The sequence below is a fragment of the Pezoporus flaviventris genome, unplaced genomic scaffold, assembly GCF_033815535.1.
Source record: "Pezoporus flaviventris isolate CSIRO_AGI_PZ_B2104156 unplaced genomic scaffold, CSIRO_AGI_Pfla_v1 ptg000213l, whole genome shotgun sequence".
Classification (NCBI taxonomy): Eukaryota; Metazoa; Chordata; class Aves; order Psittaciformes; family Psittacidae; genus Pezoporus; species Pezoporus flaviventris.
Window position 1 is genome coordinate 13,020,518 of NW_026892761.1, and position 14,435 is coordinate 13,034,952.

Below are 14,435 nucleotides of genomic sequence, written 5' to 3' on the forward strand. Positions count from 1 at the left end.
AAGCTATAACCAACATTTTTAGTGACAGGTGATAAATCACATGCCCTTTAAGTTGCATGCACCAGTTGCAGATTTAGTTAATTAGAAATTCATGTTCACTTCTTCTCATGTATTATTTCCTGCTTGATTTACATGAGCTGTTGTTGTTTGAATGCTTGCTGGGATTAAGGCTCTTGGATGCCGAGTGAGCACGAAGCACAGAACTTCACTGCAGAGCACCACGACCTCTAGTGCTTGGCTGCCTGGAGAAATTATTGGCAAAGGAAAGAGCAGCAGCAATGAAGAGCAACCAAAATGTTTTAGGGATGTACAATGGGAAAGTGGTTCCCTGCCAGCAAACTCAGCAGGTATGGCCTGCACGTGTACACTCAGTGTTACCACTGGGAGCCTTCTCTGAAAATACAGAGAAGAACAGAAAACTTGTTCTCCAGCCTGGAGAAACACAGCTTTTGCATTTTCACATTGTAAATAGCTTCCAAAAGCTCCTTTCTAATGGCTTCTGGAGGTCTTTTGATAAGCCCTGGGCAACCTCAGGCTCTGGGAGCATCACTGTCATGTCACCTGCAAGCCCAAATCCCTCTACTATGGAATGGGTGAAGAAGAACACATCAGTGCCCTTCTACATCCTCCAGCATCCACCATGATGGGTGCTGGTCATCCCATCCAGTCACCCTGCTGTACAAAGTCCACACCAGAGCTTGTTATTCTCCTCATGCTGGCAAACGATACCAACTCTCATTTCCAACTATTCTGTGCGTATTTTCTATGGACACTTTTGTGCTACCAATAGTATTTTCAGCTCTGCTACAAAAGGGCATTTGTTAATATATTCCACAACTGCAGAAGATTCATAACAGATTCAGAAACCCAGTGATAATCATCATAATTTTTAGCACTTCTCTGCCAGACAGACTTACCAGCAAAAGCAGGGCCCTGTTATCTGCAGGAACGGTATATGATATGTTCATTTCCCCCCCCCCCCCATAAACTTCAATTATTAATGACGGAAATTTTTCCCTGCCTATTCTTCCCTTGGTGGGAAAAACAGCCATTACTGACATGTGCCGATTTAAATCTAATCCTTCTCATCTGCATGTAGATGAGGCTCTGTTTGACTGTACCCATTGATCCAGCCAGGAAAAGGGACTCTATAACTTAATCTGATGTCAAACTGTGATGTGTCCTGTAGGAAATCGGTGCTGTAGATCTCCCTGCTATAAATATGTCACCAGAATTAACTGAAAGAACTAATAGGTCTTCAATGAGCTCTGTGGTGCACAAAGGGCACCGCGAGGCTTCTGTCTTGCTACTTGTGATTGATGACACTAAAAATTAGCCAGAACAGAGGGTTATCAGCCAGTTTGAAGGCAAGAGACTCACTGACAGGCTTTGTTCTCTGCGTGTGCTACGTCCCATCCCAGCCCTGGCAATTCTGAAACATTTAACACACTTTATATTTAAATAGATATACACATACCTATTCCTGCTACTAGCATAAAATAATGGAAAAGAAGTAGGATCTCTTCCAACTCTCCCTTCCTGCAGGTTTGTCCTGTTGCGCCTTTGGTGAGCAAATAGAGCCAAGAGAGAAAGCTGCAGGCAAAAACCCCCATGGAGGATGGCATGCATGCTCTGCCTGCACAGGGGTGGGTCAGGCCCTGAAAACACAGCCCACACTGCTCCAGGGATCAAAGTGACCACCCCTTGCTCACTCTGAACCAGTTTGTGCACACCATGCTGCAGCTAAAATACCACATCTGTCATAGCATAGCGTGGTTGAGCTCCATGACCGTTGCTGCTGGGTTGCTCATCATGGCTAAAATGGCCAGGCTGGACTGCCCCAGACCTCTCCAAGGGATCCTACAGTGTGTCACCATGCCAGGGGTGTTGGGCACACCAAGCATGGATATAGGAATACCCCCACCCCTGCAGAAACAGCAAATATTTTGAGGTGAAAAGCTGCTGTTCTCAGGGTGCTGGTCAGAGCAGGACCAGCCAGGCTGCCACTCAGAAGATGCTCCAGCAAGCAGAGGTGAGGGGATGGCTGCATTTGGGCATTTGACTCATGCCCCATGATTCCAGTACAAGGCTGTTTTCCTTTACACATGAATGGAGCTTACACATGAATAAAGCTCTGGAAAAGCACCCAATCCAGCCCTGATTAACTGCCCAACCTGTGCACACAGATCAGCCTGTAACATTCTCTCTGCCCAGTTATAGCCAGGCACTCACCACACACTTTGTTCTCTGGCTGAGAGGTAACTCGGACCACACTGTCATCATTTTCCTGTACCCAAGCAGCCAAGACAGTGCCACTTGGTGTATCAGCACGGATGCAAGAGGCAAGGCTGCAAGCCTGTCCTCCAAAGGCATACCAGCTCACACATGTCTCGGGAGGAGTCTGATCCTTATCTTCTCAAAAGTCAAAGCCAACCAGAAGACCTCACAAAGTCAACAGGACTGCCTGAAGCCAGCCTGACCATCCCAGCTCTCCTGGATGACCATGGCTCCTTTTCAGGTTTGATTCTGGGAATCTAAATTATTTGTGTTGGATGCCTATAAAATGAAGATGTTGAACCAGTGCCCCCAGTCAACTGAGTGCAATCAAAGCCATCTTCAGCTAGAGCCTTTGAGGTCTTTTTCAGCTCACAAGCTGGGCCTCCTCCTCAAAACCAAACAAACACAAAACAGTTTCAAGAAATATCAGAGAACCCAACTTTGACTGGATTTAAAACCCAAGCAGAAACAGATGGATGGAGCAGCGAGCAAATTAGAACAGAATCCAGACTTGAATTCACTGGAATCTCGCCCATTTCAGAGGGCTCATAAACACCACAACTCTTCAGCAATCTATCATCCTTAAAGCCAAGAACGTGGGTTATCCTCAGAGCTGCTGTTGCGGGAGCAGTTGTGGTGCCACACTGCAGTTAACGCCAGGAGCCAGGTGTTCCATAATCCCCAACCACAGAGAATATGGTAATTGTTAGCACTGTAATGATAGCGAGCTGTTTTAACAGGCAGCCTGTATTAACAGGCTCACCTTAAGCAGAAGGAGCAGGCAGCATTTTCAAACAGCAACTGGATTCACCCTCATTATTTACCTGAACAGATGTTCGCTGTGATACTTCCCGAATCCTGGAGCTGGATGTTTGTCAGTGTTAATGGGATTTCCAGGAGCTAGTTTGCTTTAGGAGCTCGATTCTCATTCAAATTGTAACCGTCACCATTTTCTGGTGTGTGTTGCCTCTTTCACTCGTGATTATCTTCCCAGGTTTTCACTTTTCCCTGGGTCACTGGGTGCGGATCCGTTCTAATTACTGTCATTTTAGCTTTTGTACTGCACTCTGTCACACCAGGATATGGGCTGCATAAATAAGTAATACATCTGCTCTTTGTAGTCTTTGCTAACCAAGACAGAGCCCTGCTCATCTCATCTCATCTCATTCAGCGCTGTCTCCCCGCCGGCCGGCTGTGCCAGGATCTCACCTGAAACGCAGCCCTGGGATGAGCCTGCTGAACTCACATCATTTCATTTGTCTCTGGATGCCCTAATTCCACTAAAACTCCCTGGTGTGGATGCTGATCTGCCTGCCGGAGGGTATAAAGTTGTACTAATACAGATCACGAGGCAGCAGCCACTCCAAAGGTTTGCTAAATTAACAGTATCATTGCAAACACATCATGCCTTAGGAAAGGCTTAAATCAACACCAAAACTCTGCCCAGCTGGGTTTGGTGCTGCCCTCCAAGTCCTGTGCTGGTCCAGAGACACGCACCACAAACAGAAGCATTAGAGATAATCGTTTTTAAACCCTCAAATCCACTCTATTTGGGAATTCATAGCCCTCCACCCATCAGATCTTGCATTTTACTCGTGCTCTTGCACTTGCTATTAGAAGAGGAAGGTGGTGGTTATGGGATGCGATAGAAGTGCAGGATAATGATCTGTGAGTGACAACTTAAAGTGTTTTGTGTGCGTGATAGCCAAAACAATGAGGGTGCTGCTGCCCCAGTCCCCCTAACACTAAGTGCATCCTTCCAGCTTTGAGAGACAACGCACAAGAAAGTGACTGCAATGTAAAGACATGCTTCTGCAACACAAGCTGGAGGGGCACAGAGCTCATATTGGGGTTAATATCTTAACACCAATATCAGCACTATACTAAATATTTAACACTATATTATATATTCAATACTTAACACTATACCAGCAGGGTATAGGTAATTGAGATATCCTCTTAGGCAAAAGCTCTTCCCTGTGAGGGTGCTGAGGCGCTGGCCCAGGGTGCCCAGAGAAGCTGTGGCTGCCCCATCCCTGGCAGTGTTCAAGGGCAGGTTGGACGCAGGGGCTTGGAGCAAGCTGCTCTAGTGGAAGGTGTCCCTGCCCGTGGCAGGGATTGGAGCTGGATGAGCTTTAAGGTCCCTTCCAACCAAACCATTCTATGTACAGCTTCTCTGGGCAATCTGTTCCAGTGTCTCTCCACCCACTCCATATCTTTACTATTAGTAAAGAATTTCTTCTTCATGTCTAATTTAAATTTATCCTCTCTCACTTTAAAGCCATTCCCCCTTGTTCTATCACTACCTGCCCTTGTACAATGTCCCTCTCCAGATTTCTTATAGACCCTTTAAGTGTAAAAAAACCCCATAAAATTGCCAACAAGACTCATTAACAACACAATTGTTTTTTTCTCTCTGCTTTCCAGGAAGTGACTTTGTTTTCACCCCTCCTCATGCAGCTCAGGACAGCTGTTGGGATGCAGAGCAGTGCTTGAGGCTGTGTGTTCAAGCTGGCTCCAAGCTGCTTCTTGCAAACACTCCAAGGAAGAAGCATTCGTTTATTCAGCTGCACACCAGTCATATGAAAATCAATAAATACCACACCAAACTGCTTGCAAACACCCAACAGGTTGGAATTCAGTCACACAAAGATACTCCTTAAACAATACCTCCAGGCAAACTCATTCAGTAAAATACAGCGGGTGTCAACACCCAATTTGTGACCAGAGAGAAGAATCCCAGTCACACAGGAACCTCATTCACAATGACAAACTTGGCCCTTCCTCCTGGCACCCAGACTGACTGTAATTCAGCTGTCCTTCAATTGACACCTGCTACTGGTTTGATGCACAAGGACTTTCTTGCAGTACGCAAGGGGTGGTTGAGACCCCATAGGAATAAGCAGTTTTCAGAGAGGCCTCACACTTCAAGAGAATCTTATCTAAGGGCTTTGTCTTTGTAGCTTTATCAGAAACATTCTCCCGTTTATCTGATAACACATAGATACCTTTCTTTGCAACAAGATGCCAATGACAGCAAGCCTTGGGTGAGAACAAACCAAGGAGCAGCTTTCCTCTGAGCCTACTTTAATGCCAGCCATGAGCAATGACTAACAATAACCGTATCCCCATGAGAATCAGGCCAGTGCAAAAACCACAACCAAGTGTTAGAAGTATTAAGCTAAGAAGTTGCTGGCAACACCACAGTCAAAGGTTTAGACAGGACTTGGGTATTTTTAATCCATGGTTTCTTATACTGGTAGTTTGGCACTGCACTGTGCAAGGCTGCAGAGAGTAGTTATCTCTGTAAGGACAACCCCAGCTAGAATATAACTTCCCTGAAGCATCAAAAGCTGATAAACCCCTTTCTCAACAAGATCTTCTCAATGGCCAGGCTGGATGGGGCTTGAAGCAACCTACTCTAGTGGAAGTTGTCTTTGCCCGTGGCAGGGAGTTGGAACTGGATGAGCTTTAAGGACCCTTCCTATACAAACCATTCTGTGATTCTATGATCTTGTAACAAGGTAAATGCTTGCTGCATTTCACTTTCTTCTAATGAAGGGTATCACCCTTTACCACTGTTTAACAGCCAAGTATTGAAGAGACAATGTTAACTCCCATTTTCCAGCTACAGCAGATCTTGAATTTCATCTTTCTCTCTGCTCTAGGGTTTACTCTCAATGCCAACGCGCTGACTTAGTGAAGCAGTCACCTCATTCCAGTTTCAAGCAATCCTGCACTGTAGGATTTGCTGCAGACCAATTAGTTGAACACCTCTCCTTTGGAAATAGCCATTGAGTAGTGAAGCTTCAAGAAAAAGCTCAGAACACCCTGCGGAGAAACAGGGATGTCGGGATAATGACACAAACTAAATCACACACTGCCTGGTACTGCAAATGTGGGGATCAGCTCTGACAGCAGCTCTTGCTGGGTGTTAGAAGTCCCTGGGCAGGACAGCACATGAGCAATGGTGAACAGAACAGCAAGTCCAAAGGTACACAACAATGAGAAAACAAGGACAAAGCAAAAGTGTTCATTGCAATGACTAAAAATAACACCCAAACCCATGTATCACTTACGGGTTTGTTCCTTTGAGTTGAGCACAGGTACCTCTCCCTTCAGTATTAAGAGTAACTGAATGTTTAACTTTTAATGGATATTTAGCTCTTAGCAGTAGATTTGACAGTTCCTTAAGCCCATACAGGAGGGACCTGAATCCCACTGGCACTTCGAAGTCCCAACTGAGCTCACCAGCCACCACCAATCCTCATCCTGCAGCATCAGTCAATACTAATGCCAAACCCACGGTGTGTTACACATATACTACTGCAGAGAGGTTTTTAAAGTCATTTAATATCCTCTCTGGAGGTCACATTCAGGCCTGGCACGTGGACGGGGGTTTGGAGCACACTCTCTTACACCAAGTATGAACACGCTGCTAATGGCTAGAGCTGGGAACAGCAGAGCTACAAACTGGCCAGAAAAAGATTCTGGCTTCTTTCATGCAGGGAAAATAGAAAAAAGTTAAAAATAGACTAGAAGAAAAATAGACAAGAAAAACCCAACAGAAACGGTTCATCAGATAGTTATAGCTAGACAGAAACAAAAACCACAGCCGCATAGAGCTTCTGCACAGTGCAGTTTCTGGGGCGATCACCTCCTGTTTTTGTTTCTATTAAGACAAAAGCGGGGCTTTTTTTCTGTTTATGTATTAGAAAAAGAATTCTATGTTACCAAAGGGCCCTGAGCCCTGCACAGGGTGGGCAGCCTGCAGCACACGGCCCACCTGAAGGCACAGCCTCCCAGCCAGCTTTACTGGCCCTACTGGAGGGCACCCAGACTTTTGCAACCCAGTGATCCCCTTCCACAGCTCTCCTCAGACCCACCCAGTCCCACAATTGGTGCAGTGACCTTCCTCCTTCATTCCCTGCCAGGGAAGAGACTCCACACTGCACCTGTCCTACATGTTTTCCCCTCTTTATCCCTGATTTCCCCATGGGCATATGGATGTTGCTCAACACCCCACAAAGCAGCTGGTCCAGGCGAGTTTATCATTCTTCAGGAAGGGGAAAGAAGCATCCTACATACTTCTCTGCAGAAAAAATACAGGAGTAATGTGATTAAGCAAGATCCTGGCTTCTCAACCTGCCACCTGCAGCGTTAGGGAAGAAGCTCTCTTGCAGGGTATAGGTTGGTATTAAATGCTCAGCATCTCTGTTGAATACAAAATCACCTTATACTCCATTTATCACAGAAGCATAAAAGCAAAATCACCTTCTCCTCACTATGCTCCATCTTTAGTTACACCTGGGACAGCCTCAGCCTGCCGGGGCAGAAAATCAGAGCTGGCAGGAAGACCAGGCAGAAAGAAAAGGCAGGAGAGGGTTGGGCAAAAGCACCACAGCAGCAATGCAGAGTCTAAAATACAAACAAGTGCAGCTCGTTGTCCCTGCCTCCCTCAAGTCTCCTTTCACCATCCTCCCTCCTCGGTGCTGCCTGCTCCTCTCACCTACCACTCCTGCTGTGCAACGGTCTTTCAGGGAGCACGTCTCACAGGACCAGCTCAAGCACCAAACGGGACTCTGACCCCCACAGAGCCACCAGCCCTTCCCTCATGTGCCAGGTGAAGGCTCGGGGCTCAGCCTGTGCCAGTGCACACTGTGGGCAGGGAGCATGCTGAGCTCTCATCCTGCGCTGGAAGGATCCAGGCAGTCAGTGGGCAGCTCTGCCCATCAAGGAGTCCAGAGGTTTGTGTCCATAGGGTTTTATAATGCTTTTCCAGTTTTTATTCCAGTTTGATGACATCAACAAAGGCACCATGAGCAGGAACGTGCTGCGTTTGGGGTGTTGGAAGACCAGCAATGCTGGCAGGGCAGCACAAGACAGCAGCACAGACAGGCACAGTGCTGAATGCCCAACATGCATCCTGGGACACCTCACTGTCCACCACACCTTCTGCCCTGCTCCTCTATCCACAGAATCATAGAATGGTTAGGCTTGGAAACAACCTTAAGATCATCCAGTTCCAACCCGCCTGCCCAACCTGACCTTGAACACTGCTGGGGCTGGAACACTTGCCCAAACAGCATCCAGCTCCAACTTGTAGCAAAGGCAGGGATTTAACAGAGTTATTCCAATCTGCTCCAAACCCCAGATATACCCAAATTCTACAAATTCTCTAGATATCTTGACCTTGGTTTTAAAATCAACCAAGGCACTTCTGTACCTCCCACCTGAAAACCAACAAGAGATAGGGACAGCCGGAGAACAAAACCTGCCTTCCTCCTCCTCCCCATCAATATTTTATCACAGCAAACACCTGCCATGCAAACAGCCCTGGGAGAAACAGGAGGTTTGTGGAACTGCCTCAACAGCAACACAGACACCACAGGAAACAAAACAACCTGCACCAAGAGAAGAGCCGCTGCAGCGCAGCCCACAGAGCAAATGTTTGCGTGCGCCCCAGACGAGACAGATTCTGCTTTGCCTACAAAGGGGCCGACTGCTCTGTCCCCACCAGTTTCAGCTACAGCGTCTGCAAAGGGCCCTGCAAGCAGTGTAAAGCCTTCTCCAAATATGCTCAGCTTTGGGGCTCTAAGTCAAAGGCAGAAAAGTCACTCCCTGCAGAGTCACAATCGTGCAGGTTTGGCACTAGGAACATCCCTATGAAAGCACCAGGAGCATCGTAGTGAGATGGTCTCTGGCAGTGTTCAAGGCCAGGTTGGGAGCAGGGGCCTGGAGCAAGGAAGGTGTCCCTGCCCGTGGCAGGGGTTGGAATTGGATGAGCTTTAAGGTCCCTTCCAGCCCAAACCATTTGATCATTCTGTGCACAGAGGCAAGGGACATCAAAGGACAAGAAACATGGAGAATGCTTCATGGTTTCCCCTCAAGGATTCAGCTTCAGCTTTTAAGAGCTGATCGGTGCCCCCTGCCCAGGTACACAGCATCCATCACATTTTCATTTTTAATACTCTAATCCTGAGGAAACTGAGCCAAGAGCAAAATAAAACCCCCAAACCAACAAAACTTACGATTACCAACTTTTATAGTCATAAGATGTGTGGAAACATCCCAATTCCTGCATCTCATCCGTGAGACAAACATTCCTTGGTGCCAGAGCTCCTGGGAAGCAGTTGTGCTGCTGCTGGGATGACACCTCTGGGGAAGTCACCATTTCTTTATTATAGAGCAGGCAGGGATTGCAGAGATTGGAGGCTATTATTTCTATTCGAGATGTGATTTCAGGCTGTGAGACAATTTTAAACTGCGCAAGCCTGAAATAACTCCTCAGGCCAAATGTATAGCTTGCAGCAGTCAGAACTATCATACCTATTTGTCATGTTATTACAGACCCACATGACCCTCTGACTTACGTATGCACTAGAGGTGTCAGCTTGGGAACTGAAGGCATCAGTGTCAGAGAGGCCAGGCCCCCTTCTCACAACATTGCTTTTGCCTCGGCATGGTTTTTAAGTCATTAACAGCTGTGGGATGGCTCTTCTCCACGGCCACGTTCCCCTGGCTGCCTGGTGGAGCAGTGCTGGGTCATCCCAGGAACAGGACATCACCACAAAATCCAAAGCACCTCCAGATAGTGGTGGGCAGGAGGGCAGGCAGCATCCCCTCTGGGGCACATTCAGGATGCCCCAAGACACCCAGGGTGCTCCAAGACCTGCCTCTCCAACTGCAGAGGGCGTGATGCAATATACATCCCTTAACCTTATCACGGGTGGGATGCTGCTCAGCGCCTCATTTAGTAGTAACTATCTGTTACCTGTCCCTTAGGCTTTCTCATTGCAACTCCCCACCCGGATGGTTTCCCCCCTGCCTATTGCTGTATCTGGTGTATGCCATAAAAAACCCTAAAATACCCACTTTGAACAAAGTTATATAGACAAGGTTGACAAATACCAGATCATGTTCTGCTGATACGCTACACACTCAGCAGCTGATAGGAGGCTGTAAGACCATAGTGTGTTTTGGGCAGAAACGTGCCTGTCTCTGGAAACTGGGATTTTACTTCTCCCAGGACACAGCCCTGGTTCTGTGCAGGCTGCAAGCAAGGACCAACACACATGGGTACCCATGCACTGGTTCCCATGGAAGGATCTTTTGGGTCCACCATGGATATATAAAAACTCTCCCTGATTTAAACTATTTATTTTACCTTCTCTGTGAAATTAAACTGGAGTTGTGGTCAGCGACTGCATTAAGCTCATCTGCAGCAGGAACTGACACCACATCTGTGACACAATCCCTCTCCTTGCTTGCGAGGACAGACCCTTCACTGTCTCTCCCCAGGCCATGCAGTGCGCGGACAAGACTAAATTCTACAGGAAATATTGAGAAATCCAGTCTCTTTGGTGAAGTGATCCTCGCTAAGCATGAAAACCACACACCCATGATTGATGGAGTGGCGACGCTTTCAGAGAGTTAGCTCATGCAGACAATCCCAAAAGCCAGAAGCAGAGCCCATAAATGAGCACATACAAACGTCTGCAGAGCCAAGGGTTAACAATCTTATCTAGGGTCACCAGAAGAAATTCCAAGTAAAACCCACAGCACGCAGATTTCCTGCTTTCTAACCCAATGCCCTATTTATACCTCTCTTTCTTCACAATGCCAGTGACAGCTTTTTCCTCGCTTACAGGCATGTTTCCTGCTTTTTGAGTTGTGACTTTCATTTGTAGCTCATTTCCATAACCTCAGAAATAGAGTTCCAATGGAAGTGTTAAATGTACTGATAAATTCTTCGTGAATCTTAAAGTTACTGGCAGAGAGAATGGTGGCAATTTACCCTGTATCAGCCAATTGAGAATTATGTATTTCAAAAGGCTTTAACGGAATGCAGCAAGTTTTATCTGGGACTGATAAGGTAACGTCTTCCTGCTGGTGAGACAAATAACAGAGCCTATTTCCAAAATATAAAGCCCCCAACATGATGGCAAATAGGTTCATGTGTGCACAGTGACCTTCACAGTCTTCAGTCTTTATCTCAGAGAGACTTAACTCTGTTATCACGTGCGGGTGCTGCCCTGGATCAGCACCCAAACAGCCTCGGTGTTAACTTTTCCATCTCTCCACCTGATCAGGCTGCACTGTGATTAACAAAGCATTTTTCTGTGTGCTGCTTGCCAGAATAGCAGAGTCCTCCTCTTATTTCTCTATTTTTAAAAGCAAGAGAGAGAAAGAAAGGAGAAAAAAGGAGAAAGAGAGAAAAGACAGTCTAATCTGATCTTTCTCCCTGCCAGAGCATGAGCATCTTCAAAAACTCTGGCTGAATGAGTTGCACTAAATAATTAGGACACATGGGGGGACTAAAAGTAAAGAAAGACTAAAGCACAGATTTGCTGAAACGTTTCCACTTCACTGGAGTTAGAAACAAGACACAAGTTGCCTATTCTGGAACCAGACGTGGCTGTAACTGAACAAAGCTCTATGGACAACAGGCAAGTGCGGAAAAAGAAAGCCCACAAAAGTCATCATGACTTATGTTAGAATCTGAAGGTCAGACACAGAAAGAGAGAAAAGAGGGATAGGAACTGCCAGCAGGAGTACAGGGGGTGTTGCCTGCGTGTGGCAGGACCAGCTTGAACTATGGATGAAGTAAAGGAAATGTGGGTTTGGATTCACCAGCAGGAAAAGCATCCAGCTGGGAAACTTCACCAGAGGACTGCCTGCCTTCCCTGGATGGGGTGCAGGGAGGGAGAAACCAAGGACTGAGGCATTCGAAATGGGATTAAGTGCCAGAAGCATCCTCCAGCAGCTGCTTGCAGCAGCCCAGGCCAGGCTGAGGGATCCCAGGGGACTTGTGCCATCTCCTCCTCTGCCATCCCTCTAACACTGGATGCACCTCTTTCAGAATTGCATCACTGCGCATCCTCCTGATGCAGCAAGGCCTGAGCGAGGGGCACAAGCCCTGTAGCAAGGCAGTCACCTACCCTCTCCCTGCTTCAGCCACATCTCACCAAGACCCAAACAGTGTCACTTCAAAAATCAAGTTGAAAACGTTACCATGAACCAAAGGAGCGAGGGGACAGGGCTGGACAAAAAGCAGCCATCTGACCCAGCAGAGCTGCTCCCAGCTCCGGTCCCCTGCAGCAACACACAGCTCTGTGTCCCACCTAAAATATTTGTGCACCCTACCTAATTTAGAATCCTGTTAAATAACTTGACTCCCTTATTTTCCATAGCAGCAAATTCCATGAATTTTGCATTGAATAAGAATTCAGCAATCATAGCAGTTGCTAATTTCTGTGCTGTGCTCAGAGCAGCCTTTCACTTCCCCATAATGATTTTAAAACATTATCCTGCTGTTTCCTTTTTTCTGTGCCTGGCATTGAAGAGCTCTGCAGCCTATTTGAATAGCACTGCTCAGGAAAAAAAAACCTGAAGGGAGAAAAAATTAACTTCAATCATCACTCTCCCCTCTGTGAACTGTGAAAGTCTTTGGGAACATGAAAAGGTGCTTTCTGAAGGATGTTAAGCATTCAAAAGATTACACTGCAATGTGCAATTAAATATGTTCCACAAACCTTTCTCAGAGTACCCAAAACCTTACTTCTGCATGAACTTAAAATCCTCCCACTGGGAGCTTGTTCAAGTGGTTTACTTTAAACCTGTACTTTAGATATTCCATACCTTTCACTTCTATAATTCTCGAACATATGCTAACACTGGCAGAGTTAATAGTAACTGACTAATTTTAAACCCTGTGATTACTGGAGCTGATTTATATAGTAGCTTCACTTCACAATACTGCGAATCATGCACGCGGTAATTGCCAAGTTCAATTTTAGCTCTGTCATACTGAAGCATTAGTTTTTATGCCTCAGCTGTTGCCTCCTCCATGCTATAGAGGTAAGTTGATAATGCAGTAGGTTTTGCTGTTAAATATCATAATATTATGATAGCCCGTGTCAGATACTTGCAAGCTTTGTGAGCTATGCATCATCTATTAACTAAATACTTTATTAAAAGGAACGGTTGGAAAAGGTTTCTATTCTAATTTAGCTCAGAACACTGAATACTGGAGGCGAAAAAATTGCAGTGATTTAACTCACCACTCAAAGTGACTCGGTGGAGAGAAGCATTCACCATCATCAAGGCTCTGTGGCAGGAGCTGCAGAGGGATCAAACTGAAGTCTGTAAACAAATACCTTCCAGGCGAGGCCCCTCATCCTGGCCTCTGGCCGCAGCCTCATGACACTTGTAGGAGCAGCACTAGGAGCTGTTGTACCTCAACACTCTGGGGCTGTAGGGCTCTGACCAGTCCAACAGCTTCTCCAAAGCATGGATATCTCAGAGCAACTTTCCCTCTTGTCTGCATGGATGCAGCTGGCAGGGCTCTTGAAGCAAAGGTGGGACAAGCAAAGAGGAAAGGGTAGAGGAGATGGAAGAAACCAGATGCCACTCATTACAAAGACACAGGGCTTCTCAGACTGCAGAACTGAATCAATAGACACAGCTGGACACTACCGATAACCCCTTAATAGCACTTAAATGTACCCATCTCTTGGGCTTCATGTTTTAAGGTTTTCTTTCTTTTTTGTCTTTGCTAATCAAGTCAGCTCATACCAAATTTAACAAGTGTTAAATATAAGTGATGCCCAAGATCAGTGAAGATGGTAACGCGAGCTGAAGTGCCAAAGTATCAGAAAAGGCTTCATCCATCAAGGAATGTCAAGACACAGCCCCTTGGATGGAGACTGAACACCTCTTTCATGCCAGGGAGGAACTCCCCATCATGTGTGGACAGGGAAGAGAAGCGGGGTCTCTGGAGAGGTCCAGAGTGGATCCCTGCAATCCTTTGTATGAAAACAGCACAATGCAACAGAGAAGTCAGTCTTCACACATGTATGCTTATGCCCATTGGACAGTCTGCATTCATTTTAACCCCTTCCTCTCCTCCACAGCTCCCCCATCAGTGGGCAGAGGCAGAGACCCCAACCCAAGCCAACTTCTGTGTGCTGGCCCCTGTTGGGGGCCATCTCTTGATGCCACCACTCAGCAGAGCCTTGGCCATTCACTGGATTGGGGAAATTGCCTCTGTCAGCCCTACCCTTCCCACACAGACTATAGCTTCTGTGTACTCAGGTCAGACATACAATTCATGATCTTCACCAACAACATGGACCTTACTCCATTTCTGAAGTTCA

At 46.6% G+C, this 14,435-nt stretch overlaps 1 protein-coding gene across 3 annotated transcripts in view; it reads right to left on the minus strand.

Annotated features, from left to right (window-relative positions):
- The window catches only part of TOX2 (TOX high mobility group box family member 2), a 137,216-nt gene that overhangs the window by 105,332 nt on the left and 17,449 nt on the right, over positions 1-14,435 (minus strand). Inside the window, exon 2 of one of the 3 annotated variants that reach the window (XM_061441451.1) lies at positions 13,341-13,399. The exons of the other annotated variants lie outside the window; for them this stretch is intronic. The gene's annotated coding sequence lies outside the window, so the exon portion shown is untranslated. The remainder of the gene's footprint in view (positions 1-13,340; positions 13,400-14,435) is intronic. 3 annotated transcript variants of the gene reach the window in all.